Consider the following 27,130-nt stretch of genomic DNA (forward strand, 5'->3'; position numbering starts at 1 on the left):
TATGATGGAGTATCACCCAGTCCTAAGGCCTGCTCCTCTATGGCTGGCCTGTAGCTCTGTAACTCAGCAACTTAAGTGTCTTTCTTCCTCCTTTAAAACAACTGGGTCTTGTTCCAATGACTAAGGGGGAGGGGAGCACGAAGCCTCACTGCTATTCACAGATGTCATTCTGAAGGTGCCTTTATTGAATAAATCTCCTTAATGAGTCCTTAGTGACTATGCCATGATAAGTAGGTCAAACCTGAGAGAGAGAGGGAGAGGGAGAGGGAAAAGGAGAGGGAGAGAGAGAGAGAGAAAGAGAGAGAGAGAGAGAGAGAGAGAGAGAGAGAGAGAGAGAGAGATGATTTAGCTATTTTTTCAATCCCTTTCAGAGCTCTCCCTGGTTTTGTAATGTTGAAATCAGAATATTACAGCCTGAGGAAGAAACTTCTGTTAATTCTCAAAGAGTTCACAATCTGCCACATAAATCAGAGTAATGTGGTGAATTGTGATAAGCACAGCCACACGTGTGCAGTTCCATTAAGTCCTTTGTCCTCCCAGGGAGAAGAGGAAAGGCGGCTTTATGTCATCTCGAAATATCAAATTATCTGCTATTTTTTAATATTGAACATCTTAAAGTCATATCTGGGGTTGTTTTGTGAAAAGTGAGCCGATGAATAATTTAGAATGGTATCTTTGCACCTTTCCCTGCATATAAAAAATGTAATCTGACTTAATTGTATGTTGCCATGATAACATTAAGGAAGTCCCTAAGGGATAACTGGGACATGCCCGGCTTAATGAAAAGTCAAAGGACATTACTTGAATTTATATGCACTCAGTTCTCATGCCCATGCTGCATATTTTCTAGGCTCCAGCGCTGGCCTCCCTCTCTAGAGAGCATGGAGTGCCTAGTGGCGTCTGTGGTGTCTCGCCGTTGTTCAAACAGCTAATTAACTGCTTATCATAAATTTCTCATTTGGAAATCAAGGGGCTTGTGAAAATCTGTTGGAACCACAAGTTGGGATCCATGTAACTTCATTACTCATTGAGATCAGAATCCTTTTGATAGTAACAGTTTTTTGCTTTGACTTTGGTTTTGGTGTGTGTGTGTGTGTGTGTGTGTGTGTGTGTGTGTTTATTCCTAGGTCCTAGGGTATCCATCATGTTGATAACCATTGAAACTATGTGCTACACAACAACAAAGTAAGCGCCTAGAGGAAAACCATTCAGTAGGAGCAAGAATTACCAAAGCAAAATATGTCTATATTTATGCAATGAGAAACTCCACTCAAGCAAACTCAGATGGAGGAGGTTGCCACTGACATTTGTAGGTAGAGACCTAAGTGTTGTAGAAGCCAATCAGAGTCAACAATCTAGACATAAGATAGAGGCTAGGGTCAGCCGGTCCATGTCATGAAGGTCCAGTGAACAAGGAAGGGGGTGAGAGTGCACATTCAGAATGTCAAGAGACATGGTTGACGAGTACTTGAGCAATGGGAACCCCATACCATTTGCCAGATCCAAAATTAATCCCCAAAATGCATAGGTTTGCTCCCAGATAAGTATACCTTATGAAGCATTCCCTCCTTTCTCAGCAGTGAACCAGTGCTTTTGATCAGGTGCTGCTGCTTATTGGCAAGGCATTAAATTTGAAGACTGTTCAACTTACCTTCAACGCTTCCTCTCCCTCTCCAAACACACCTGCCTCATATACTAGTCTTTCTTTCTATGGTCATGTAGTGTGTCTGTCTGCTCCTCCTCTAGTCCCTTTCCTTTCCGTGTGACCCCCCCCCTTTTCTGCTTACCCAAAAGCTGCCTGTTCATTACACATAAATCCATTGCTAGCTTCTAGCAACTTCTGATTGCCTTCCCCCCACGAGAGTTCTTTATTGCTTCATCTTTGTTTGCATCACGTGTGTTATAATACCTATAGTGGCGTTGACTCTGTGTTTAAGCATTTATGTTCATTTCTCCCTAGCTCACTAGGTTAAAGTTCGTTTTTAAAGTGTGGGACCTACCATTTTCTTCTCCTTTTGACAAGGCAGAAGACAGTGCCGTAAACTCAACATAAGCCTCATAAAACAATGTGTGTGTGTGTGTGTGTGTGTGTGTGTGTGTGTGTGTGTGTGCACGCATTTCAGTGTCACAGTGTTGATTTTCATTTGTGCTCCTCTTTGTACTTGGAACATGTAAATGTTTCATCTTTTCCAAGTGACAATCATAGTAGTCCTTAATTTCCACAAATGATGGAACGAGGTCTTAGATTGGATAATAAAACACTAAGACAAGTGGCATCATGCCACCCAATTGCATAAAAGACCCAAATCTACACCCAAAATCGATTGTCCTATAGGATCTGATTGGCTTAGCCACTAGCTTTACTTAATGTGCTATGTAAGAGGGGCACTCCTCGCACAGGAAGAAGATGATGTGTCAGACTCAGACAAGTAAAACTGTCTGCATGAATTCTGGGTACTCCTCTGAGGATCTATTATATCAATGACCAAATTGAAGTAAAATGACTTCTGTGCACTCAAGATGAACTTTGCTTGATTTAAGGGGTGAAACTATCAGTGAGCCCCACTAATGACCTAAAGCAAAGAAAGGTCAATTCTAAAGATAAGTGAGGAGAAAAAAAATGTTCGGAGGCAGCTGGAAAATTCTAAGGCAAGATTTACATTTTCTAGAAATTGTGAAGATCTGGATATTGAAAGAAGCAGTCATAATTGATGGAGACAAGTTGTAGAAATAGACAAGAAAAAAAAGCAATAATTAGGGAGATTGGATAAGAGTTATCAGTACCTAGGAACCGTGCCACCAGGTTGAAATGTAGCACCCTCAAGAAGGATCAAGATTTTAAACATTTTGTCTTATGTGTGGATTTATGTGTTTATCACCCATGCAACCCCCCCCCCACACACACACGCTCCATTGCAGCAGGTAAATGTCAGAGGACAAAGCCAGCTTTCTCCATCCAACCATGTTCATCCCAGAAATCTAACTTAGACTTTCAAGAAACTACCTGCTGAGTCACCTCACCAGCCAAAAGTTCAACCTTTTCAATGACACGAGGTGTTTAAATTCAGGACCAAATGTTCATATTGATTTTGATAGCAAGATCAGACTGGGGATTAAGAAACGGGGGAGTAGAGTGTCAAATCTGAGCTAGATTGGGAGAGCTTGGGTAAGATGCAGTCTGGAAAGAAGCAGACATAGGCCTTTCCCCCAGGGGTTATGAGGAAGGAAGCCTGGGCTGAACAGATAGAATGCATTTCAATGGTACTTACTCTGGTACTTACAGAAGTAAGACAAACATGTTCTTAGAGATTCTATAAACAGAGGAATAATGAATTGGTTCTCTGAAACCAACATATCCCACAAGAGCCAATTTCTGTCCAGAGCCTTAAGCAAAAGTCACAGCATGCAAATGTTAGGTGGCACATGCTGTTGACTGTCAGGTGACAAGCAACCAAGAGCCACTGTCAGTTATATTCTGACTAGAGACAGGGCACTTCGTTGTTAGGTTAATTGCATTAAGGAAAATTCAGAACAGTGGTCCAGTCCTCAAGCATCATTGACTTTCTAATAATCAAGCATTATAAGGATCATAGACAAACATGAGGTGTTTCTGGTTCTCCTGGGTTCATGTCTTTGGACAACCCTAGCTATGATGAAACCTCATGGGTAACTGCCCACTATGGCTACCTGCTTCTAGAATATTGCATTGACCCCATAGTCCCAGAGAAAATTGAGCTCAATTTGGAGTCTTTGTGGTCAGAGTACTTTGTAACAGAGAAGCAAACTTCCAACTTGTTTTCTTGAGTATGGTGGTGCTATTTGGGAAGGTTGTGGAAACCTTCCACATCCTTTAGAGAATGGAGCCCCGTTGGAGAAAGTAAGTAACTAGAGGTAGGCCTCGAGGTTTTTACTTCCTGTTTGGCCTTACTTCCTCTTCTTCACTCACTGACTACTTATGTAATGTGACCAGCTACCTCCCATCCCTGTCACATGACACCCCACCATTATGGAATCTGCCAACTCAAACTGAAAGCCAACTCATTTGCTTTTACAAGGGTTTGGTCACAGCATTGAAAAAAGTAACTTATTCCAATCAGGATAGTCTTACATAAGTGACAACCTGAGACATCTCTCCTCATCAATCTTCTCTGGTGATATCAGAAGAAATAGCAGTGAAGAACATGGTGCTTGAAGGCAGGTCTATTCCTGGCAAACTACAGACCCCAAATTTCGGTTTCTGTCTACCCTCACAGATGAATTCCTTTGTTGATGATTTTCTCTTCAACTCAAATTAATTATGCTACAGAGATTTCCCTGAAGCTAACTAACGACAGATCATTTCTCAAACCTATTGAGAGCTAGTCTCACTACTTCTGTTTGTTCAAAACAATTAGCACCAAGTTTTTTTATATACGCCCATCTATTTTTGTAATCATTCTTTTCACATTTCCTCTCTGCTTCTAAGCATTCTTTGTGAATGTTGCACACATGCATGCATGTTCATACATATGTGCATATTCATACATGCACACAAGGAAACCATAAGTATTGCACCTCTTCTCCTAAATAAAGGCAACAGAGAGGAGAGTGGAGCAAATACCAAAATTGGTAAATGAAGTTTCCTAAGGATTTGAGGACAGGACAAGTCTAACCTCCCCTCAAAGCTCACTGTTTTCAGGAGTGCCTTCATTTATAATGTGAAAAATGGAGGACTCGCATACCTTGGGTGGCAAGTTATAATGAGTTTGCAGTGATGACAGAGAAAAGTAGTAGTCCCTCTGGGGTCCCCAAGCAATCTTCATTGCTCCCCAGAACCCTGAATTAGATAGAAATAGGTGTGGCTTTTGAGAGTTAGAGAAAACAAAGTTGACTGCACTGAGTGAAAGGTCTGAACCATGACAGTAAAGCTGAGTGACATCCTATGTGTTCACATACACACTCCTCTCTCAATAAGTCCAGAAAGTGACTATCAAAATTTCCCTCATTTTCTGTATAAGCAAATAGGCTCATGGGGATCAGGCAGGTTTTGCAGATTTGCACAGTGGTAAGACGGTCCATCCTACATTAGAAACCTCACCTCTGGTGTCCAGGTTCTGTCTTTCCCCCCACAGGATGCCGTGTCAGCTCTTGAGGCAGACACAGCTAGTGGCACATCATCTTATTTCCTTTTTGATAGATCTTTGTGTTTCAAAATCATTGACAGCAGCACTAATAAGATGATGAATGCAACTTGTGTTCTATACCAGGGTCTTCTGCTGCCCAGCAAATGTTTAGCCACAGAATTAAATTAGCTTATTTCAGTTACTCTTTACATAGCTATGGTCCCAGGAGCAAATCAAGCCACTCTTAGAGGAAATCTGTGAAAGTGGAACTTAGCTTGGAGGCTGTACCAAAGCTAACAAAGCAGAAGCAAAGAGTTATGGAATGTTCCCCAAAGGGTCCACATTATAGGGATGGTCCCTAGCCTATGGCATACCAGGAGACATTAAGAAATTAGGAGGTGAGCTGAATGGGAGCTTAATTGGTGCTTTGTCCTTGATGAAGTTGTGGGGCCCTGGCTTCCTTTTTTCCATTTTGCATCTTGAGAGGCTTTGCTCTGCCATAGATTTCATAACAGCATGGTCTGCCTCCCCAGACTCTCAGACATTATGAACAAATTCATGACAGAAATGATGGTCGAAATAAATCTTTTTCTTCTTTATGCATGGTTTGTCTCAGGCATTTGTTCCAGTACTAGGAAGCTGACTAATGTATCTGCTTTATTGTAACAAAGATGCACTGGACTCTCTTACCCGGGAATTGCATGGAATGTATTATCTCTCTGCCTGAGTTCCTTATCAATAAACAGATGAAAGTGGTACCTTCTCAGGGAGACCCGCAGGATTGAATGAGATAACATGTTTGATATTCTGTCCACATATTAGGCTTTAATAAATATTAGTTCCCTTTACATTTGTAGCTTTTTCAACATAATTTTTGAACCAAATTATTGATTGATGAGTAACTTGCTGTAATATCTAAGAGTAAGCTTAACTTCAAATAACTTATAATTGACTATTAAACTGAAGCAGAATATTAATCCATGGAAATTTCCAAATGCCCTTAATGAATGTGTATGTTTTGAGATAGGGTCTCGTGTATCCCAGCCTAGTGCAAAACTCACTATGTAGCAGAAGAGAACCTTGGGCTTCTGTCCTGCTTAATTCTACTTTACAAATGCTAGGATTATAAAATCATGGCAGTGTATACAGTGCTGGGAACCTAGCACCAGACTTCATACATGTTGGGCAAGCACTCTACCGACAGATGTATCTCCAGGCCTGCTCTGTCTGCAACAGAATACAAAGACTGAAAGACCTGGAATATGAGACCACATGAAACAGGTCCACATATAGTAGGATGACTTTGAAGCCGTGCTCCAAGGAAATCTCTTTGTTATCTCATATCAGGCTTTAGAATAATGACCCCTGCCTAAAAAAGAAAATCAATTACACTATAGAAAAGCGTCATCTACAGTAGAACTGTACAAAAAAACACAGAGCCTACTCGGCAATGCTAATACTTTGAAATGTGATTCATTTCCAAGAATATGTATATATCTGTACAGATAGCTATGTTCATTTGGGGTCACTATCAAATCTATTCCATACTGTATGTCCCAGTCAAACGTGATTCATGCCTTCACTTGATATCCAGACTCAAGTCTTTCTCAACAATAGAATGCTCCAGATGTTTTGAAGATGGTCTAGGAGAAGCCTCCTGATGGCATGTTATATAGTTAGCTGTTTGGCCATGAGCATCAAGTTCAGCTTATTATCCATGATGTAGTCAGCCATCATCTGGGCCGTGTCCACAGATCCAGTCCATCCAGAGACAAGGATCTCTCCGGCCATGGAATCAGAAAATAGAGCTGACGAGGAATGGATGGTTTAACCCCTTGTGCTTGCTCCATTTTTCTGGAACTTAGTCATGAATCTACCCAAATTTGTTGTTCTTTCAAAGGTCTCCAGGCAACACAAGGCTGAGAAGAAGGGGGCAAGGAGAACATCTTAGAAGTAAGTCCTGTTTATTCTTTCTCTCAGGATTATTTGCTTGCCTGAATCACAAAGTAGTTTTTCTTCTTACGTATACTTCCCATCCTTTGGGTGCAAGAACTGCTGAGTGAAGAATATCCAAGCTACTCCTGGCTACTCATGAATGTCTTGTTTCCTTTTAGCCTTTGTTTATCCTCTCTTGCTATTTCTCCCTCAGAAATCTGGGGTGGAAAGCATGATACACATGTGTCTTACTACCAATTTGGTCCTAGAAATAATATATAAGCATATGTTGTTCTCCCTAAAGGGTATATGTATTTCCTGACCTCCACCTAATTTGATTGGTTGTGGTTCGAGTAGTAGAGAGAAAGTCTAAGAGAGACTATCAGACCAGGTGGAGAGCATGCTAGAATAATCAAGGCTTCTAAGAAAAAAAAACAGTTTTGACACATGGGAGATTGTATCTCTGTGTGGATACTGCCAAGTTCTCAAGTCCTCTTCCCATAGTGACAGCAGCCTCCCTCAAACCTCAGGGATGCCCTGTCTTCCTGTCACGTTGTGAGAAGCCAGCCCAGAGATGTGTTTTGGTCTTCCTGTCAGAGAAGACTTAAGAAGTGGGACTCCCCACCTGAGTTGGCAGCACTGTTGATGCTGCTTTTGGGTTTTACCACAGAGGTCCCACTTTGCACAGATGGAAATTGAGGTGTGAGGGGGTTACCAGCTTCGCCTATCCTCTCTGATCTTCATGGGAATATTGCTGATGCCTTCATGTCCCAAATTTGTCTCGATTTTTAAAATCACCCATCTTTATTTTAGCTTGAGATGGGAAATAATCAGGGAGTAAAAAATACTCTCTGTGTAAGCAGGAAAGCTAACTCCAGAGCCAGTGAGGATGTAGGGAAGCAAATCCATTTAGCCTTTCTTCTGTGCATTAGGGACCCATGTGAAAAACTTGCAAGCAACCCAGAGAGCGCGAGAGCAGACAGCAGGGAGTGAACAAAGCAGATACTTAGTGCATATAGATAATATCCAACTCTAGTATCAGGGAGTGTGTGGCCAGGGAGGGCATCTCCTAGGAAACCACCAGATTATACCGGGAGAGACAGGCTTTAACATAAAAAGAGCTACAGGGGAAACAACGCACTTCAGCTAGGAACAAACCGTGTTCAGCAATGCTCCCGTCATTTCTTGTACAACAAATAGGCCTTCATGGCTCAGGTGCATATGGCTGCACCCAGGGTGGGGACTCCTGTGCTCCAAGTTCTCTGTAAGTGAACAACTAGGCAGAGCAGGAGAAGCAGAGAGCTGACCACTCACCTTACCAGCCCACATTGGGGCTGAGGCAGTATCTGTAATCACAGTGCTGTAGGAAAAGCATGAAACTAAGGAGATTTTTTTTTTGCAAGCAGAACTGCTGGTATGGTGTGAGGTCCTGGTAGCTGCTGACAGACGTAAGTACTCCCAGGGAAGGAAGGATTGATCACTTGTTGCTCTTCCTGGAGACTAGAGTTGGGTTCCTAGCATATATTCTGGGTAGCTCACAGCTACCTACAACTCAAACTCCGGGGACAGACACCCTCTTCTAGCACCCTCAGTACCCTCCCACACACACATGAATAAAAATAAACATAAATCTTAAAAAAGGAAAACACATATACCTTTCTCTCTCTACTACCTTCCCTCATTGTCTTTCTTTTCCTTCACTGCCTTCTAACACACAAACACATATGCACACATACGCACTCATGCACACACACATATATACACATATGCACACATATGCTCTCATACACACACATATATACACATATGCACACATACACACTCATGCACACACACATATATCACATATGCACACATATGCACTCATGCACACACACATATATACACATATGCACACATATGCACTCATGCACACACATATATACACATATGCACACATACGCACTCATGCACACACATATACATATACACACGAGGTGGGATGAGGGAGGATCTGTTGCGCTCTGCATTTTTTTACTTACTATTTTTTGTAAACTTACTTCCAGAATTCATTGGAATAAAATTAGGGACTAAAGAGGTGCCTCATGGGGTAAGAGCACTGGCTATTAATTCAAGAGGACCTGGTTTGGTCTCTGCATCCACATGGTGGCTCATACCCATCTGTAACTCCAGTTCCAGGGAATTTGATTCCCTCTTCTGGCCTTTGTAGATACCAAACATGCATATCTCTCTCCTTCCCCCTCCTCTTCCCCTCCCCCTCCCTCTCTATGAATAAAAACAAAAACTGAGTTCCATTTAGGATGCTTTTTCGTCCCTCCCCCTGCCTGCATGGCCAGGAAGACATGGGTAGAAGACATTGCCTGTCATTTCTAAGCAGAGGCCCACTGGGCATGAGCAGCCCCCATGCATAGCATCAAGTACCATAATGATGGCCATAGATCATACAGAGAACCTAAAATATTAGTACTCTCACTGATAACTGGGAACTCTTGGTTGCCTAGCAACAGATAGGGATAGCACAATCATAAATAAATATACTTCGGAATAATTTTCTGAATCTTGTCATTTAGCCATTTAACAAATACAAGCTTCCCGGGATAATGAGATTCCAAGGTTGTTCTGATGCTGTTGTCTCTTTCCTGAACATGTTGCTTCTATCTGGTTAGGGACATATTTCATCTCAATGTTTCTCTTGCCCAAAAGTGCTACTTGAGGATGTACATGCAGTCCTGCACTGGTAATGGAAGACACCAAGCCATCCTACCTACTTTGGATCCAGGGCTAGTCTGCATTCTGTGACCAGAATTCTTCGGACTCATGTGGATGCCTTGCTAAGTGATGGGGGATGGGGGTGGGATTAAAAGGACAAATCTTTGCCATGTAGAGTGAAAGGAATATTATGGAATGTGGCAGTTCTGGGCTGGGGAGATAGCTCAGTGTATGAAGCGCCAGTTGTGCAAGTGTGGATATCTGAGTCTAGATTCCCAGAACCCACAGAAAACCAGACAGAGACAAAGTACCATGCATGCTTCCAGCACGCTCACTGGGAGACAGGAGGCTGAGAGAGGAGAGGAGAGAAGCTTGCCTGGTGACTGGTCTGGCACACACAGCTGTGAAAGAGACCCTGCCCCCAAAAGGATAGAAAGGGACACTGCCCTGTCACCTCTACATTGCAGTATGTACACAGCTGTGCTGACATGCATGCATGTGCAAGCATGTACACATGTATGCAAGTGCATATGTATGAAGACAGACAGGCAGGCAAACAGACAGAGACAGACAGACAAGAGCCTGAGACAGAGAAGGATTTTTAAAAAGAAATGTGATTTTCTTAAATGAACAGGCTATACTCATAAACCAACCCCCATATTCTGGTGAAAGGAAGGTGTGTTTGTTTCTAGACATTCGTTGTCATCCAATACAAGAGTAGAGAGAGCAATGATTTAAGATGGGACAGATCTAGCCAAGTCCTACAATAATGGCCTAGCATCTAAAAGCCTAGCTTCAACTTTATCATTCATAAAAAGAAGATTATTCTGAACAACATTGCTTCAAACTATTGCAAGGAATACACAAGCTAAACAATGCAGTGTGCACTCCTGGGAGGGCGCACAATAGGTGCTTAATAAGCAGGTCCTCCACTGCTTTGCATTGCACTAGACAGAAATGCCCTTGGTTGGGTTCCCGAGACAGCAACTTTGAGTGCCACAACATGTCCCCACAGCATTGAAGAGGAGCTCTAACTCAGCTTCTTTGCAAATTCAAACCAATGGTCCCATTATTACATGCTACTGATGCTCTGTGGTACAAGAAAAATAAGGAGATATGTTCAGTATTTCACATGTGTGGAAACTTTAAAGTTTCTCTCTCTCTCTCTCTCTCTCTCTCTCTCTCTCTCTCTCTCTCTCTCTCTCTCCTGCTCCCTCCCTCTGGCTGTTGAAACTACTTCTGACTCAAAATCACTCCCTTCATGCAGTCTCCACCCCCCCCTTGTCCACTGTCTTATTCTGCCTCCACCTCCAGCCTTCACCCGGAACACTCTGACCTCCCTTTCCCTCCTCTTGCTAAATTTAGAGGAGAGCTGTCTCCCTGGTGTGAGAGGTTGGGGGCTGTGGCAGCAGGGTACTGAGCTGATCTTGAATTGGCTGTAGGCAGTGAGGGAAGGACAAATGTCAGGAAGACCTGCTGGCTGGTCACCCTCCCTCAGGCCCCCCTACATCAGCTCCTCAACAGAGTCTCTTGACAGGCAGGGTAAGAGGAAGAGGGCATGAGGGCCTTTGAAGTTTGGCTGCCTGTCACCGGAGCTCAAAGAGACCGAGGGCTTGTCAGAGCACAAGTCACTAGGGCTCTCCCCCTTTCCCAATTAATTCAGTTGGCTCCAGAAGGAAAAGATTGTGATCTGCCCAGAGCTGAGGCACAGGCTCGGCTCACTGGTGCGACACTGCTGCATCTTAAATCCTCAAGTGCTGGACCACAGCCATGGCACAAAAGTTTACTTAGCCCTCATCGGGCGACCTCCCCTAAGACCAAGCGCCAGCCCCAAAGGAAGTAGGCAAAGATTGCCTTCTTTTGGTCTGATCCTTGGCCTATGTGCTTGCTGGTCAAAATCAGGAATCCTGGCCCTAGATCCTCCTCTTTCTTCAGGTTTACTTTTTCCCCATCCCCAAAGTCTATCTGAAACCCGCCACCAGTCATTTATAATAGGGAACTGCTGGAAATATATGGGAAAGGAAAGAGTAACTCCTCTGAAGGCTGGGTTTTAAAAAACACAGGGCAGAATGAAGAGAAGCGAAGAACAGTGTGTGTGATTGAAACGACCACAAAGAACCCTTGCCTCTGTGCTGTCCTAATTACTTTTCTTGTTGCTGTAACAAAATGCCTAACAGAAATAATTTAAGGCAGAAAGGACTTGCTCTGGCTCACAGTTTGAGGGTCTAGCATCTTTTTTTAGGCTACAGGAGCCTGAGTCCACTGTCATGTGTCATCTAAAGTTAAGAAACAGAGGTAGGTGAATGGTATGACTCAGTTCACTTTCTCCTCTTCATTATGTCAGTTCAGGACTCCAGATCATAGAATGCACCGCTGAAATTCAGATTAGGTCTTTCCTTCTCAAGTTAACCCAATCTAGAAATGTCCTTAGAGACATGACCAGAGGTCTGTTTCTATGGTGATTTGAAATTTCATGGAGTTGACAGTCAATATCGAACACTGCATACGCCAAATTAAAACAAGGATAAAAACTATTTATAATTTTTAGCAACAATGGTACATTTGTCAGAAACAGAACAAGGACCCTAAAGCAAATACTGATACCATCTTGCCCACTTTTCACCTTTATAATTAACTGTTTTGATTTTTAATCTAAAGTTGAGTTGATGGTAGTTTCATACTCCCTACCCCCATCCAGTCAAGGGAATACTACAATCCATTTTGTCTACACTACCCTTTGTTTCCCCGGCTACAGTTGCCTCAGATTACCCACAAGCACCTAATGGCCAAGCCTGCACCCTTCCAGAGTCTTCTCAGTGAACATAGAGCAAGGATGGACTGGCACAAGGATCAGGGTAGGGCATCAGGAAGAAGCCTATTCTTGATGCTGGAATGGTATCAAGTTGGCATCTGGAAATGGGTGAGAGGTCAGAAAGGAGACTATTCCATGATAAAAATCAGTCATGTTTTCAACAACATTAAAAAGGAAGCTTCGTGGGAAAGACTTAAGGCAGAGCATCTGTGGGAAGAGCACAGCATTCTGCTCAAAAAGAATGTTATCGTTTTAAGGGTACCAGTGTGCTGGGCTAGGCAGATAACACTGGCACAGCGTTCAGAAGTCTTGAGTTCTGGTATATGTCCTATTTCCAGGCAGCTGGATGATTCTTACTGGGTCCCTTACCTCTCAGAGCCATGGTTTCTTGATCTGTGAAAAATGAGGATCACTCGTGCCAAGCGTGTCTCACGGGAATGGTATGGGGACCGAGTTCAGAGACAGATGGAAAAGAGCTTTGTAAGGTGTGTTTTGGAAGCTGTGGTTCTACAGATTGTATTGGCAAGATAACATAAGGCCACACAGAAGGATTTTAGAGGAGTAAGTCCTTAAAGTCACAAGCTGAAAGACAAGACCATGTAAAGTCAAGAAGTGGGGTGTGATTTGAGAGGATGATGTAGGATGAGGCATGCTTTTGTGGAACATCTGTACATGGAGCAAATTGGCCACATTCCTGAGTCTAGCCTTGTGCCAAAAGTATTGGTTCCTTCCAACTTGGAGGAGTCTAGTGCAAGACTATTTGTTCGTAAAGTGTTCCAGGCCCAAATCCCTAAAGAAACACAATGTATACAGGAAATTACAGAAGCCATAAGTTGCTTAGAAATATACAGATTATGTCAACACCATATGGGCCCAAACCCAAGTCCCCATTTTCAAACATGGCTACCTTTTGCTAGTTTGACCTCAACTGAGCCGCACAGGAGATGCCATTCTAAGGAAATCACATGTGGAGTCACAAGATGGTAAGGGTTAGTTCAGTATTGTTTTAGGTTGTTCCCCAGAGAAATTGGTCCCAATAATGTATCTGATCTTTGCCCAAATAGTGACAATGTATAGACCTAAAATCTTTCTACTGGACTGATGAATTTAATATATCTGGGTACCAGGAAATTGGAGATATCAGGACATTCCATGGGATGAAGAAGTGTACATCCAGCAAATGGCTTCACTGTCTCCTGAAGACATTGGGCTCACAGAGAGGGCATTCAGTTGGCAGTTACCTGTGCTGGCACAAGCCGAGGTCATCAGAGGATCTGGGTCATTCCTCTAAACCAAATGTCTCACCTCTGTCTAGAAGAGCCATGCTGAGAACAGTGGGAGCTGCTAAGTTAATGCTAAGTAACTTTGTTAGTCCCCCTCGCTCATGGCTTCCTTGTTTGGTCATCCCAACATATATTTTATTCCAACCTGTGTTGCTTATGTGTAAAAGCCAATGTGCAGAACCAGCTCTTACATGGAAGAATCATTCACTGGTTCTTCATGGCTAAATATGCAGTGTGTTTCAGACAGGGCAAGACATGGGGAAGAGAATGTAAGCTTCACTTAGTCGGGCGAGTGATCTCCACTCAGAGAAACATATTTAAGACATATCAACCAGGTCTGAGAGAAAATGAGAAAGTATCTCGAGATGACTTCAGCAGAGGACAATGGTGACAGGTTTCATTGTGATGACCTTGGTAAGGTAGAAGCTGCCAGGTCAACTATTTTGGCCTGGAGTTATTGCTACACTGTTATGAAGAGGTAGAGACTGTCCTTAACACTCAGACTATAGGGATCTGCACCCTCTGGGACATGTGGAAGCACACTCTGACTTTATGTCCTCATGTAGTATAATGGCAATGAATATTTAAAGGTATGGTGCTATAAAACTGTGGGATAGGAAGAAAACACAAGCCTTTGGGGCCTGCTTGCTACGCATTGCACAAGACTATGCACGTTTACTGCTCCCCAGCTGCTTCTTAACTCACTTGCAGAAATGCCACACCCGCACACTGTCGCTGTGCCCTTCACCCTTAAAGTGTAAAAGTCACAGAGAGGATTCGTAAAGGGTGGAAGTGAGTGAAGTCAAGGCTTAGTGCCATTGCTATATTGAAGGGAGCCTCAAGGAATCAGCACTACTCAGCTGCCCGACACTGCAATGGAGCATCCGTGAACACCCAGGAACAGGAAAATAATCTGGCCAGTCAGTGGACAGGGACTAGGCACAAAGACAACATTCTTCTGTTTGTATTAATTCTCATTGCAGTGCCTTGGAAAATACTTTCAATTAGAGTTGTATGAGCAATTCTCAGGATTTATTTCTGGATTTATATATTAAACTATTAATGCTCTAACTCCAGTGTTTGTTGGTACCTGGACACACACACACAAGCACAGACACATATATGCACATGTGCATACTTCTTAGAAACACTTTGCTGCCTGCCATGTTTGTTCCTATATATATTTCAAGTGAAGTTTCATCCTAACTCTGGCTATGCCATCTGAACATCCAAAATGTAACGTTTCAATAGGAGTAAGCTCAGAGAGGATAGCCTTGTCTCTTGCAACCCTCCCATGCCCCTAGTCTTATCAGGAATACCTGTGACACTCTCCATTCTGGGCACTTCTGCTGTGAGTCAGTGGCTATAGAATGCTGTAGTCATTGAACCCTAAATCAAGACATCCCCAACCCCACAATCTAGATTTAGACCAGTTTTATCAGCAAGTAAATTTCATAGAGATACAGAATAAAACTGAGAATTTGAATACTCATCCCCCTTCCCAGCTGCCAGTAGATTGACATGGAGCATTATCCTTGGCCATGAAGTAGGAAGGCCATTCTCCAGCTTCAAAATCCTTCTAGCAGGCAAGACTTGGGGCTGAAAACATAGGTCTTGTCGTTCCCTGGTGTCAAGATCAAGGATGACCCAAAGGGAGAAAGGAAAGCCAAGACTATCAATCCAAAAGTCTTGCTCAAAGGTACCATGGATATTAGTGGATGTGGATGCTAAGATGCATGGAGGAGGGGCCATCTAAGAGCAGGTATTATGTTCTTTGTCCATGTCATCTAAAACTGGCTGGGACTTATGAAACAATCAGACCCATTTCATCCCCTGACATAGGCTTTGTCCTGGTGAAGTTTGCACTGCAGGGGTCAGACGTGCAGGTCAGAAAATAAAGAACTTGAAGACACAGGTGTTAAAGTCCTGAAATGCACAGCTAGGCAAGAACTTGACTCATCCGCGAGATGACAGTTCTAACATGGCATTCATGGCTCCCAACTCAGAAGACCTCTCACAATATAACTATGCCACCAGAAATATAGTGGTGCTGTTTGCTTGTTTGTTTGTTTGTTTGTTTGTTTGTTTTGCATTCCTCTTTAGCCTTATGACCTTACCCACTGAGAAATTCACAATCCATGACCTTCTATAAGACAGAACTATAGGACCACAGTGTCACCCAGTAGCTGTAGAAACAGCCATCTTCTTCAGGACTGCAAGCTTCCTATGCCAGGAAAATTCTGCAGTCACAGCTACAACAAAAATCATGCTGGTGCTGATGATGCTGCAGCCAGTGGAAGACTCTGGAGTAATAGTATTTTCTTTGATAAATCCTTCAGAGCTTCCCTGAGTAGTACCCAACAGTTGTCTTTGAGGGAGGACATAAATGAGCAAATGTGCAGGTAGATGTGAGAAGTACTCATTTTCTTACTTTCTAAGGTCACCACAGCTTTTTCTGTCTAAATGGAAATCTTCTAGTTTCCTCTCTGTGACTACAGAAGGACCCCATCTTCCATAGGAGATTCTGAAGCAAGGAAAGATACAGTCAGGTAGCTGGAGTCCCCTCATATCACACACACACACACACACACACACACACACACACACACTTGTACATGCACATGCACACACACACACACACACACACACACACATATTCACACAACTTGGCTATGGAACTCTCAGGGCCATTCAGTCTCTTATGCCACATAACACAGAAGCAAAACAGCTGACTTTCATGTCACTCTACTTAACAAACTGCATGCAGGAAGCTTTAAGGTCCTGAGTCCTCCACATCTTCTTTTTCCTCCCTGTTGGTTTTGCATAATCCAAATCCTCACTAATGCTTCTTCAAAGGCTCTACAGAATGGCTACATGTGCTTGGGCTGTAGACCTGTCAGGAATCTATAGAGGGACAGAAATGCAGACAAAAAGAAAAAGTCTTGAGAGCAGGCAGGCACACACCAAGCATCACAGGCCCAGGCTTTCGTGAGTAATCATTGTCCTCTGCCACCCTTCAGTGTCGCTGTCCTTTCTCTGCCCTGCTCGGTGCACAGGCCCAGAAAGGAGAGCTGTCAGAGTAGACAGGCCTGGGCAGTGGGGAGGCAGAAGCAAAAACATCTCCCTGCTTACTGACATCTTAATAATTGCCAAGTTTTCAAAGAAACTTCCAACCACAAGGAAACTTCCAGACAAAATTGACTTACACTGAAAAGCATTTACCTGCAGTTCTTCCCCACGTGTACTTCATGACAGCATCGTGAGCCTCCTGCCTTGAGATGAAATCTTGTCAGCTTTTAAACAGAACGGAAGAGTTACTGCTAAGAGGGTTAAAAAAAAAACAATGCCAGTCAGCCTTGCAATTAGCTCAGAACTTGCTAAGGGGGAACCCAGTTCTAAACCTGAACCCCAGAAATACCTGGTAGATTCCTTGATCTCTCAAAATGTCCAAGCAGAGGGGTCTCTGCAGAGATCTGTTCACAGAGTTCAGAGCTGCTCAGTGATACTGCTGATGCCATGGGGGTATGGGCCCTCTATGATCGTGGTCCCTTCAAGATCTGGAAGAAAGGGGTCTCTCTTCATTTATTCTTGAGTGAGAGGAGGGGACAGTGTAAGAACAAAAGGGGATCACTTCCTCAGCTCACTGGAAGTAACTAGATGACTGCTATGCCTTTCCTTTTGGGGACCATTGTAACCATAGCCTTCCTCTACCAATGCCCTTCAGAGTTATCCTTCCATACCAAATCTTAAAGACTTCTCAGAGCTCTGTTCGCAGACACCATTATCCAAAAAGTGACCATGGTTCTCCTAGACATGAAGGACCTCTATTTTTCCTGAGTTGAATTCTGAGGCTCAGGCTGTGATGCACGAAAGTCTCTAGCCAGAAAGGGATTTCATCCCTTGCCTGAATTCCTGCTCCACTGGGTGACTAGCCTTAGGTGTCACACACACAAACACAGAAGCAGCCTCGTGCTTCAGACTTGTAAAATACAGGGGGTGGGGGCTGTGCATGGCCAGCATTACTGTTCTTAAAAGATCTCCTTTTGCCAGAGGCTTACCCAACATTCCCCATGGAGGCTGTGCGTACCATTGTGACAGCCTCATTGCCTGACCTGCTTGTTATTAAAGGGCACAGCTTCCTGGCAGAGACAGGGAAGAGGACCATGGTATTTGTCATCCAAATCGCATCAACATGCAGGGCACAGTGAGTAAAGAGCTTGACGCACAGACATGAAGGAGCTAATTGGAATTCTTAGAACCCATATTAAGCCAGGCACAAGACTATGTCTATATTCCAGGTGTTCCTAGAGAGAGACAGGAGGCAGAGATAAGAGAACTGGTAAGTTCACAGGTCAGCCAGCCTGGTTTACACAGCACTAAACTATAGCAAAGAGATCCTGTCTCAAACAATGTAGATGGTGAGGACCAAGACCTGAAGTTGTTATCTGATCTCCACTGTGTTAAGTGCAGACTTACACTCTTATACCTGACTCTCTCTCTCTCTCTCTCTCTCTCTCTCTCTCTCTCTCTCTGTGTGTGTGTGTGTGTGTGTGTGTGTGTGTGTGTGTGTGTGTGTGCAACCACCTCACACTCATCCCTATACTGAGGGCAGGGCATTGAAGCATGTCACTCTATTGTGCTAGGAGATCTAGCAGCTTTTGTACCCATAAGATGTTTCATCATAGGAAACTTGTGAGCTTCACCTTGGCACAGGGCTCAGGCTGAAGGGTAATTATGAAGCTTAGACGAATGCTGTTCTATGAAGAGATTGAAGAGCAGAGACTAGCCACCAAAGCTAGAGTACAGGGAACGGACATGTTGCCCTAGCCACAGAATGGGTCTAGGAGAAGGAGTCCCAGGCAAGCTGAGTGGCACCTCAGAGCCTTTGCTTCCCTGTCTTTATTGTTGAATGAGGCAGCAACTAGACACATACCAGAAGACGCCAATATGTAGTTTAATAAATAAATAATGTTGTCCAGACCTGGAATAGGCTTAAGGCATTGGATATCCCAATTCAGAGCAAAAAGCATCGAAGAGTTAGAGAATCAGGGTAACAAATGAAGGGAAGGACACTGTGCTGGACAACTACAAAGTGACAGTGGGAAAAGCTATGCCCTAGACTAGATACATGGAGTCTGGAGGAGTCGCTGGGGTGAGCAGTGAGCACTGGAAACCAGAGAACCCTGCTCTGATTTCATGGTAGGGTGTTGAGATTAGATCCAACTGTGAGTATCTCCCCAACTCTGGATTTAACGACTTCGTGGTGAGAATTCGCCAAAGATAATTCTGCAATGGGAACAAGGCAGTGATCAGCCATTGAAAATTGGCAGAGCTTCTTTTCCAGGAACTGAATGCTGAAGGCTCCTAACTTCCCAAGAGCACACCAAGGAAAGGTCAGGGCTCTCAGATGAAGGGTCACATTCATGCCTATGTGCGATTGGTTCCTCAGTGAAGTACTGCTGGGATGGAGAATGGTGAGGGATGAGGATGTTTGAGTCATAAGGGTGGAGCTCTGATGAGTGGATTAGTGCCTTACTTGTGGAAATGGTTGTAATTTTCTCTGTTCTATGGATGCCTCCTTCCCTGTGCTTTCTGACTGAGGCCTTTACCAGAAGGCTAGTGGACACCAGCATCATGTTCTTATGCTTCCAAAATCACAAGGCACCACTAACCTCATATTCATAAACTCCTCTGTCTCAGGTATTCATTTAAAACAATAACACTGAAGAAAGAGAAAGTGCAAGACAGAAAAATATAGGTAGTAGATTCAAAGGTGTGGAAGCAAGGCCGTAGTTAAGTCAGTAGACATTTGCCTGACAAGTATAAGGACCTGAATTTGGATCCCTGAGATACATTTTAAAAACTCAGCCTGGTGGTGCATGGTGCATGGTGTCATCCCAGCCATGCTCAGTTAGAAAGTAGAGATGTGAAAATCTTTGGGTATTCTTATTCCAGACATCCTGGCTTGCCTAGCAAAGTTCCAGATCCTGTCTCAAACAAAAGGAGGAAGGTACCTCTAATAGTAATTTCCACAATGATAAAAGACCATGAGGAAGGGAACTCAGAGAAGATGGAGTTCTTTGGGTATTCTTATTCCAGACATCCTGGCTTGCCTAGCAAAGTTCCAGATCCTGTCTCAAACAAAAGGAGGAAGGTACCTCTAATAGTAATTTCCACAATGATAAAAGACCATGAGGAAGGGAACTCAGAGAAGATGGAGTTTATTAGGATCAACCATTACAGAAGGTCTGTAGGTCTGGACAAGAGTCCATCATGGCAGAGAAGTCTGTGAAGGCATCGCAGCTAAGGCAATAAGGTGGGAGCTCACATCTTGAGCTGCACATGTGAGTCAAGCCCATACCCACTACCAGTACCCAGTCACTTGGGTTTTAGTTCATTCCAGATGTGGTTAAGTAGTTAAGTGGTAGTTAAGACGACCATGCAGCATCTACTTAACAGCAATAGAGAAGTAACTAAGCACCCTGTCTCCCACTCATGCACCATGCACATGCACACCTGCACCCACATATTAACCTCTCTCCACTGAAATTCACCAACAGGCAAACTGGAAGAGTCAACCAAGAAGGAAGGAGGCTCTGGATATAAAGCAGGAAAGAGCATTCAGGTATAAAGCCCTTGGAAAACACAAGTTGCACTTGGCTGAGTCACTCACAATCTTTTGCTCATGGACTCTGACTTCAGTCACGGGCTTCCTGGACATCTGGGAGCCCCCGTGCTTGATGCAGAGGTGACCTTGGTGTGTGTACCTGCATCTACAGACCCTGGGCAGACACTGCCCCTAGCTTTGGCATCACCATAGGAGTGATCCACAGACTTTCTCCTGCCATTTTCTCCAAACTCCTAATTCTTCTGGAAAACAAAATCACAACCCCCAAAATGATTTTCTCAAGGACTAAATTCTTATCTGGTATCCTTGAGGCAGACATGGTAGAAAAACGAATCCTCCGTGAAATACAGAGTGAAGGCATTATGGACTTGGTTTTGGCCAGATTTTACCCAAACTCCTTTAGACATCCACTACTCTTGACTGGTACCTCTTGTGATGTTGCAAGCCTTCTAGACTCTTCCCAAGCAAGAGGCTCATTCTCTACAGAACACCGGCAGGCAGCAGTAACATTCTGTATCTGCTCGGCGCTCAGGCAAGAAACCATTATGTTCACGGATCATTATTGACACCCTGACATCTGTCACCTCCTTTCATAGCAGTTAAATCTTGCTTTATCTGTAAATGTCACCATGTCATTTATTCATGAAAGGGGTCACATTCCTGAAATAGCATGCTTCAGTTTAAAAGGGGAGTCTGGCTTTATTCGCAGCAGGTAATCCTCAAACAAACTTTACTGCTGATAAATGCGTTTTTATTGGAGTTTCTTGGCCTTAAATGACATCCTCAAATGTAGAATGCAGCTCTGTGTTTGTGGAAATAAAATCTGAATGTTGAACAAGAGGAAAAACTGTTGAGACAAGGAAATACGGCGCTTTTCTGTGACCATATGTACTGAGTTCGGTAGAAGCAAATGTGAACATTTTGAGAGCAAGCCATGATTTTAATAAAATTGTTATGCTTCTGGAAACATGGCCTTTTTCAATCATTTATGTCGTCAAAACTTCAATGGGATAAGAGGATCCCTTGGTTAGGAACCTTGAAGAAGAGGTCCTCAGCCATTTCTTTGCTCAGATCCCAAGAACACAGGGTGGGAGGGGTAGTTCATTCCTCAAAGTTTATGTTTGGGGCGGGTTCTCCCCTTTGCAAGGATTGCCTGAAGCTCTCTTTCAAGTGGGGGTATCTACATAATTCATAGCCCAATACAGATGCTTTTCTGAGAGAGGGGAAGAGGCATTAACAGTAATTAACAGGTATTAATTGATCTACACTCACCCGAAAACTCCACAAAACAGGACATATCGCCACCCAAACTTTTAAGGCTCTGTCAGCTGCATCACTGAAAAGCTCTTGCCTCACCAGCAGCTAATTAAGAATTACCTGGCAAAGGCTTTTTCTCTGTGCACAGTGGGGCCCACTTCAGCTATCTGGCTGGAATTCATTTTTTTCTAACCCAGTAGTTCTAAAAGTGAGACCATGAACTGAAATGGCCTGAAGAAGGTTGTTAAAAATGTAAGTACTCCCTCCCTCCTTTGGATCTCAGAGTCAGAATCAGGCACCTGCATTTTAATACACCTCCCAGGTACTTTTTTTTTAACACACACATGCTGAAATTTTAGGGCCAACAGCTCTGATTCAGATCTTTTGTTCTCTCCAGCTACCTGTGTGTTCTGGTCACACTGTGGTAAGAGGATGTGGGTGGGGAAATTATTCTGATCCCTCTGCCTTAGAAATGCACCTTGCAGAGGGAAATGTGAGCAGAAAATAGATTTTTTTTCACTGTGCACAAATCCAGAGGCCCTAATTCCTCCAGCCTAAAGCCATTCAACATTATCTTACCACCCACCACCCCCCAGCTATGTGTTCAACCATTTCACACCTCCTACAAGTGAAGTACACAATCAGAGATGTACTATAAATGGAGTGGGGGGGGGAATGGTAAGATGACATCGAGGTCCTTGCAAAAGGTGATCGAATGCAATTAAAGTTGCTCATTCTTAGGAGAGGAAAGAACTGGCAGGTAGATTTCCCCAGGTGCTAATGAGATCCATTGTGAGTGTGATAGAGGTGGCAGCTTCAAATGTCACAGACCGCAGCAAAACCTGAGCTTCCATTCATAAGCATGGGGCAGGGCCATGGTCCTATGGCTAGCACCAACTCAGACAGTGCCCTCATTAGCTTGAAGGGGTTATTACTGCCCTCCCTGGCAACAGCAGAATGGCTTCACACTATGGATGGTATAGATGACCACTGAGGAAGGACTGAACTTCTGACCAGCAAACTACAGACTGTTGGGTGGCACATTTAATATGGGGGAGGGGAGTGGCTTTGACCTGAATGTTTTCCCTCTTCTTAAATACTTTTCATTTCTTTCTTTTCTTTCTTTTTTTTTTAAACTTCTTCCCACTCCCACGGACCCCCTCCTTCTTCTTCTAAGCAATTCCTACTCACTTTTGTGTGTGGAGTTTTGTGTTGGGTAGTGGTACAGGTGGCAGTCACAGTGGCAGAGGTGGTGATGGCGGTGGTAGTCACGTGCTCGCAGTTTTTTGCTTGCTTGTTTTGTGTTGTTTTGTTCTGTTGGGACCCAGTGAGTTCAGTTAGGATCACTTGCACAATGTGGAGCCATCTACTGGCTTGCGAACAACCTGCTACAACATGAGAGACACTAGGCTCTCCATCCCTTCTCCATTCACTAACCTTAGTAGACCCTCAGAGAGGGGTGGGGTTTCTCCAACCTCTCATACCAAGGCTCCATCTTAAACAAGTCTTTGTTCAGATAACTAAAACTGCTATGAACTCGTGGTCTATCAGGCCTATCATATCCCACACTCCTACCCCTCCCCCAGTTCTCAGATGTTTCCTGAGCCTTCGGTGAGGTGTGCACACATGCTAGGCCTGCCAAATAAGGGATAGGTGTGATTACAGATGCTGATTTTAGGGCACTGTAGCCTCCTTTCAGCAGGCCATTTGTAGAAACCCAAATTTCTCCTCAACTATTGAAGCAGAAAGCTTCTGAAAGGCTCATCCTGTTCTCTCTCTCTCTCTCTCTCTCTCTCTCTCTCTCTCTCTCTCTCTCTCTCACACACACACACACACACACCACACACCACACACACAGCACAATCACTACAACCTATAGAGAGCCGAACCTCAAGCCAATAGAGAAGCCCCAGTCCCACAGGCATCTCCACATCTGTTCTCTTGAGCCTCTGGAGGGAGAACTTGAATGAAATACCTAATTGGGCAATATCTTCTGAAGTCCCCTAGGCCCATATACTACTTAAGCATCTCCTATCAACTCTGGGTTGATTCTAGGCTAGGAGCCATTCATGCTAACCAACACTCACAGTTCAAGGATAAAGTCATCCTAGATCCTGGAATGCTGATCATGACCTTGACAACAGCAAGTTCAGGACCTCTCCATTTGTTTTTCTGTACTCCATCACCCATGGAGTCTTCTATGACATCACACCTCTGTTTCAAGCTCCCTTACCATTGAACTCCCAAATTTCACTTTGAACTAATCTTATCTGCCCAGAGACTGTCATTCCAATGAATATTAGACTTTAAGGCAAGGAGAAAAGGTTTGGGTCAGTTTCACAGTGAAAACCAGGTTATCACAACTCACTGAAAACATGCTCACTAGTTTCCATTCTCACCCACTTCCACAGTCACGGAAGTCCTTGTCTATAATAGGTCATAGGTCTTGATCTGGGAGAGAGGGTCCACTGCAGCTTTGAAAGCCAATGTGCAAAGGTGTGTCAGACAGACCCTGGACAGCCTTTATTCTCTGTTCCTGGAGTGGACATTAGCTACATGATGTGTGTGTGTGTGTGTGTGTGTGTGTGTGTGTGTGTGCGTGCGCATGTGTATATTATATGTATATATATATATATTATATGTGCATATATATGTTTTACATATACACTATATATAATACATAATATATACACATACACTTAATATATATATACATACATATGTAATAATCCAGATGAATGTCTTTATCTCACTAAACCTGCTTCTTAATAAATAAAGAGGATATTGACTTATCCAGCTCACCATAAAATAGTAGTGCCAATGTGCATGTGCATGCCAAGTGCCACCCACACTGGAACAAGCAGGTAGGCATGCACATTAATAACCTTTTCTTCAGTTGTGGTCTTCTGTTTCCCCTTGGGAAGAGGATTTTCCTAACCGCAAACTGGCATATCCCCTACTTGCTCCAAGCCCACAAGAGAGTAGATTAACCTCTGACTGCCTCAGGTTCCCCATCCATGGACGGTAATTGCTGTCCCTTCAGCTACCTGGCTCTAGTTATCATTGCAAGCAAAGCACGTGGCATGTTTCAGGATGTCTGGGAGCTGGCCGGAAGACAGTTTCTTGAGAGGTGCAAGGTGGGGGTACTATTATGACCACAGGATTGAAAAGACAGCTCTATTTTCTACTCTGTCTTTCTATTAAATTGAACTTCAGCCCTGGAAATTAATATCCCTACTGCGTTTTCATGAGGTGGCTTTATTTTTACAAGCACCAGAGACTCAAGCCCTAACCTGTTATGCTGTGGCCTTTCACTGGGCTTGTGCATCAGGGAATCATAATTCAGGGCCAGCCTCAGCTATGGAAACCTCCATAGGCCTTTTATGACATGAGTGCTATTGAATATTCTATAAAGTCTCCTTGGAAAACTGGCCCACATTTCTTTATAATCTCCCCAGACTATTTCTGAAGTCTCTCTATAGATTTTTTTTTTACTCTGAAAATCCATAGTTTCTTAATAAGGATTTGGGGATCTTGGAGAGGCTAAGACTGGACTGGGTCTCCAGGGAAGGCTAAGGTGGGGCAGCCCAAGCTATTCTGTTGCTGTTAAGCTTATGGATGAGGACTCTGAGCCCAGGAGCCTATCAGCAGGATGCAGTCACTTCCAGGCAGTGGAGATGAAAGGAAGAATTTAGGAGCTGAGTGGCATCTACCCCTTCTCACCAGTAGATTCCAAATCTCCTAACTTTGAGAAAGAAAAGACCAGTGTATAGGACACAGAACATGCTGCCTTTTCAAACACCTTTAATTCTGATGGTTTTTCATTCTTTCTTTCTCTTGCTTAGGCCCTTCCTACTACCGGAATCTCTATATCAGCTCCATGCTTGCACGGAGTGCAGCATCACAAGACCCAGAATCTGCCCAACTGAATAGCATTAAGGGGCTAGGATTGCTCTCATAGCATGCAACCTTGTTGAAAATGGCAGAGAGCTCAACAGATAAAGACTCCCCTTTCTCCCTAGTATGGAGATAAGTTGCTTCAAGGTCTGCTTTATTTCCCTTGGTAACATTCCCAGTAAGTTCAGTGTGCCACGTGGCCATGCCTGCTGAGGTCCATTCTTGTTTCTGTATGTATAAATACATACAGAATAGAAGCAGCATAAACCTCTGGCCTTCAGAACGGCAGAAACCACTTTGTGCTTTTCGTCACCTGGCTTCCTTCTTCCTGCCTCCACCTCTGTGAGCTTGGGTTTACATCCTCTTATTAAAGTGGCAACACTCCTATCCTAACTACAAGAACAGTCTAAAGGATCTAGTTTCCTATGCCTGTGGCTTTGCCAAAAGCAATGACTAGCTAAATTAAGAATAGGCCCATTAGAGGCACAGATGACTCTGTGAGCTTTACTTCTGTGTAAAACCATCTACCTTAACCACAGAGCTTGGTATAGGGCGGGGATTCTGTGTGAAGCAGAAATCTACCACATCTAATTGAGTGTGTTACAACCAGAAATGCACCTGTAATTTCCCCTCCATCGCTTCCCCCCAAAATCAGTTTTCATTTCCTTTTCCATAGAGTGATCCTTTTGCAAACACTGTCTCCTGGAGTAACATCATTTTGAAGAAACCCTATAAAGGGTCAAGCACCATACACCCATCCTTCAAACTTTTACAATTTCAGAACTCTTCCACGGGCTGTACTTGAGATGATTCTGATAACAAGTCTGCAAAACAAGGAGGGGGACATGATTTCAGTGTAGCGAATGTTTTGGTCAAGCTCATCCACAAAGTTTTTCCTTGACTGTGGCATTTTCTAAGCTAAATCAAGCAGGGTTTCCAACCAGGGACTCAATGACACAAGAGTTAGGGACCAATCAATAGCAGGATTTTCTTAACTAGTTGAGATATACTTCCTGTACGAAGTCCACAAGTAGTACCCGTAGAGACTATGGCCATGTCTGAGTTGACAATGATGGGACATGACATAGTCTTGTAACAGTCACAATGGTACCCTCATCATCTACCTTCAACTGAGCTTCCGGGATCTCCGTGATTCCATCCCCATGGGTTGCTAGCTGTATCCAAGAGAACCACCAAAGCAGGAAAGGGAAAGAATCAGAGAATGACATGTCACTACTCTAGGAGAAGAACTGTAGTAGTGGGGGTGGGATGGGCTATCACAGATGCTTCCTGAAGGGATTACTGCAAGAAACTAAAGAGATCTGAGAGATGGGAAGTGTGATGTTCACTTGCACTTGTCTACATTGCTGTGTCAGACCATCACACAAGGCCATGAGTCATTAACGCCCTTATTTTATAAAGTCCCTAGCGTTGCAGCCATTCTAGCCCTACAGCTATCTACAAATACAGGAGGTATTCTGAGTCCTTCCTCAGAGCGTTCTCCCTT

General features: G+C 43.7%; 1 long non-coding RNA gene across 5 annotated transcripts in view; it reads right to left on the reverse strand.

Annotated features, from left to right (window-relative positions):
• Positions 1–24,078, reverse strand: part of LOC102556187 (uncharacterized) — a 72,295-nt gene extending 48,217 nt beyond the window's left edge. Inside the window, exons 1-5 of one of the 5 annotated variants that reach the window (XR_592952.4) lie at positions 23,814–24,068; positions 22,918–23,040; positions 17,260–17,398; positions 17,064–17,161; positions 16,571–16,745 (exon numbers count right to left, since the gene is read on the reverse strand). This is a non-coding gene — a long non-coding RNA (uncharacterized LOC102556187). Of the gene's footprint in view, positions 1–16,570; positions 16,746–17,063; positions 17,162–17,259; positions 17,399–22,917; positions 23,041–23,813 lie in introns of those variants that run through there. The other 4 variants (XR_592953.4, XR_005505780.2, XR_005505779.2 and 1 more) reach the window with 4 other exon arrangements.
• Positions 24,079–27,130: the final 3,052 nt, after the last annotated feature.

This window comes from Rattus norvegicus, chromosome 6 (genome assembly GCF_036323735.1).
Source record: "Rattus norvegicus strain BN/NHsdMcwi chromosome 6, GRCr8, whole genome shotgun sequence".
Lineage (NCBI taxonomy): Eukaryota > Metazoa > Chordata > Mammalia > Rodentia > Muridae > Rattus > Rattus norvegicus.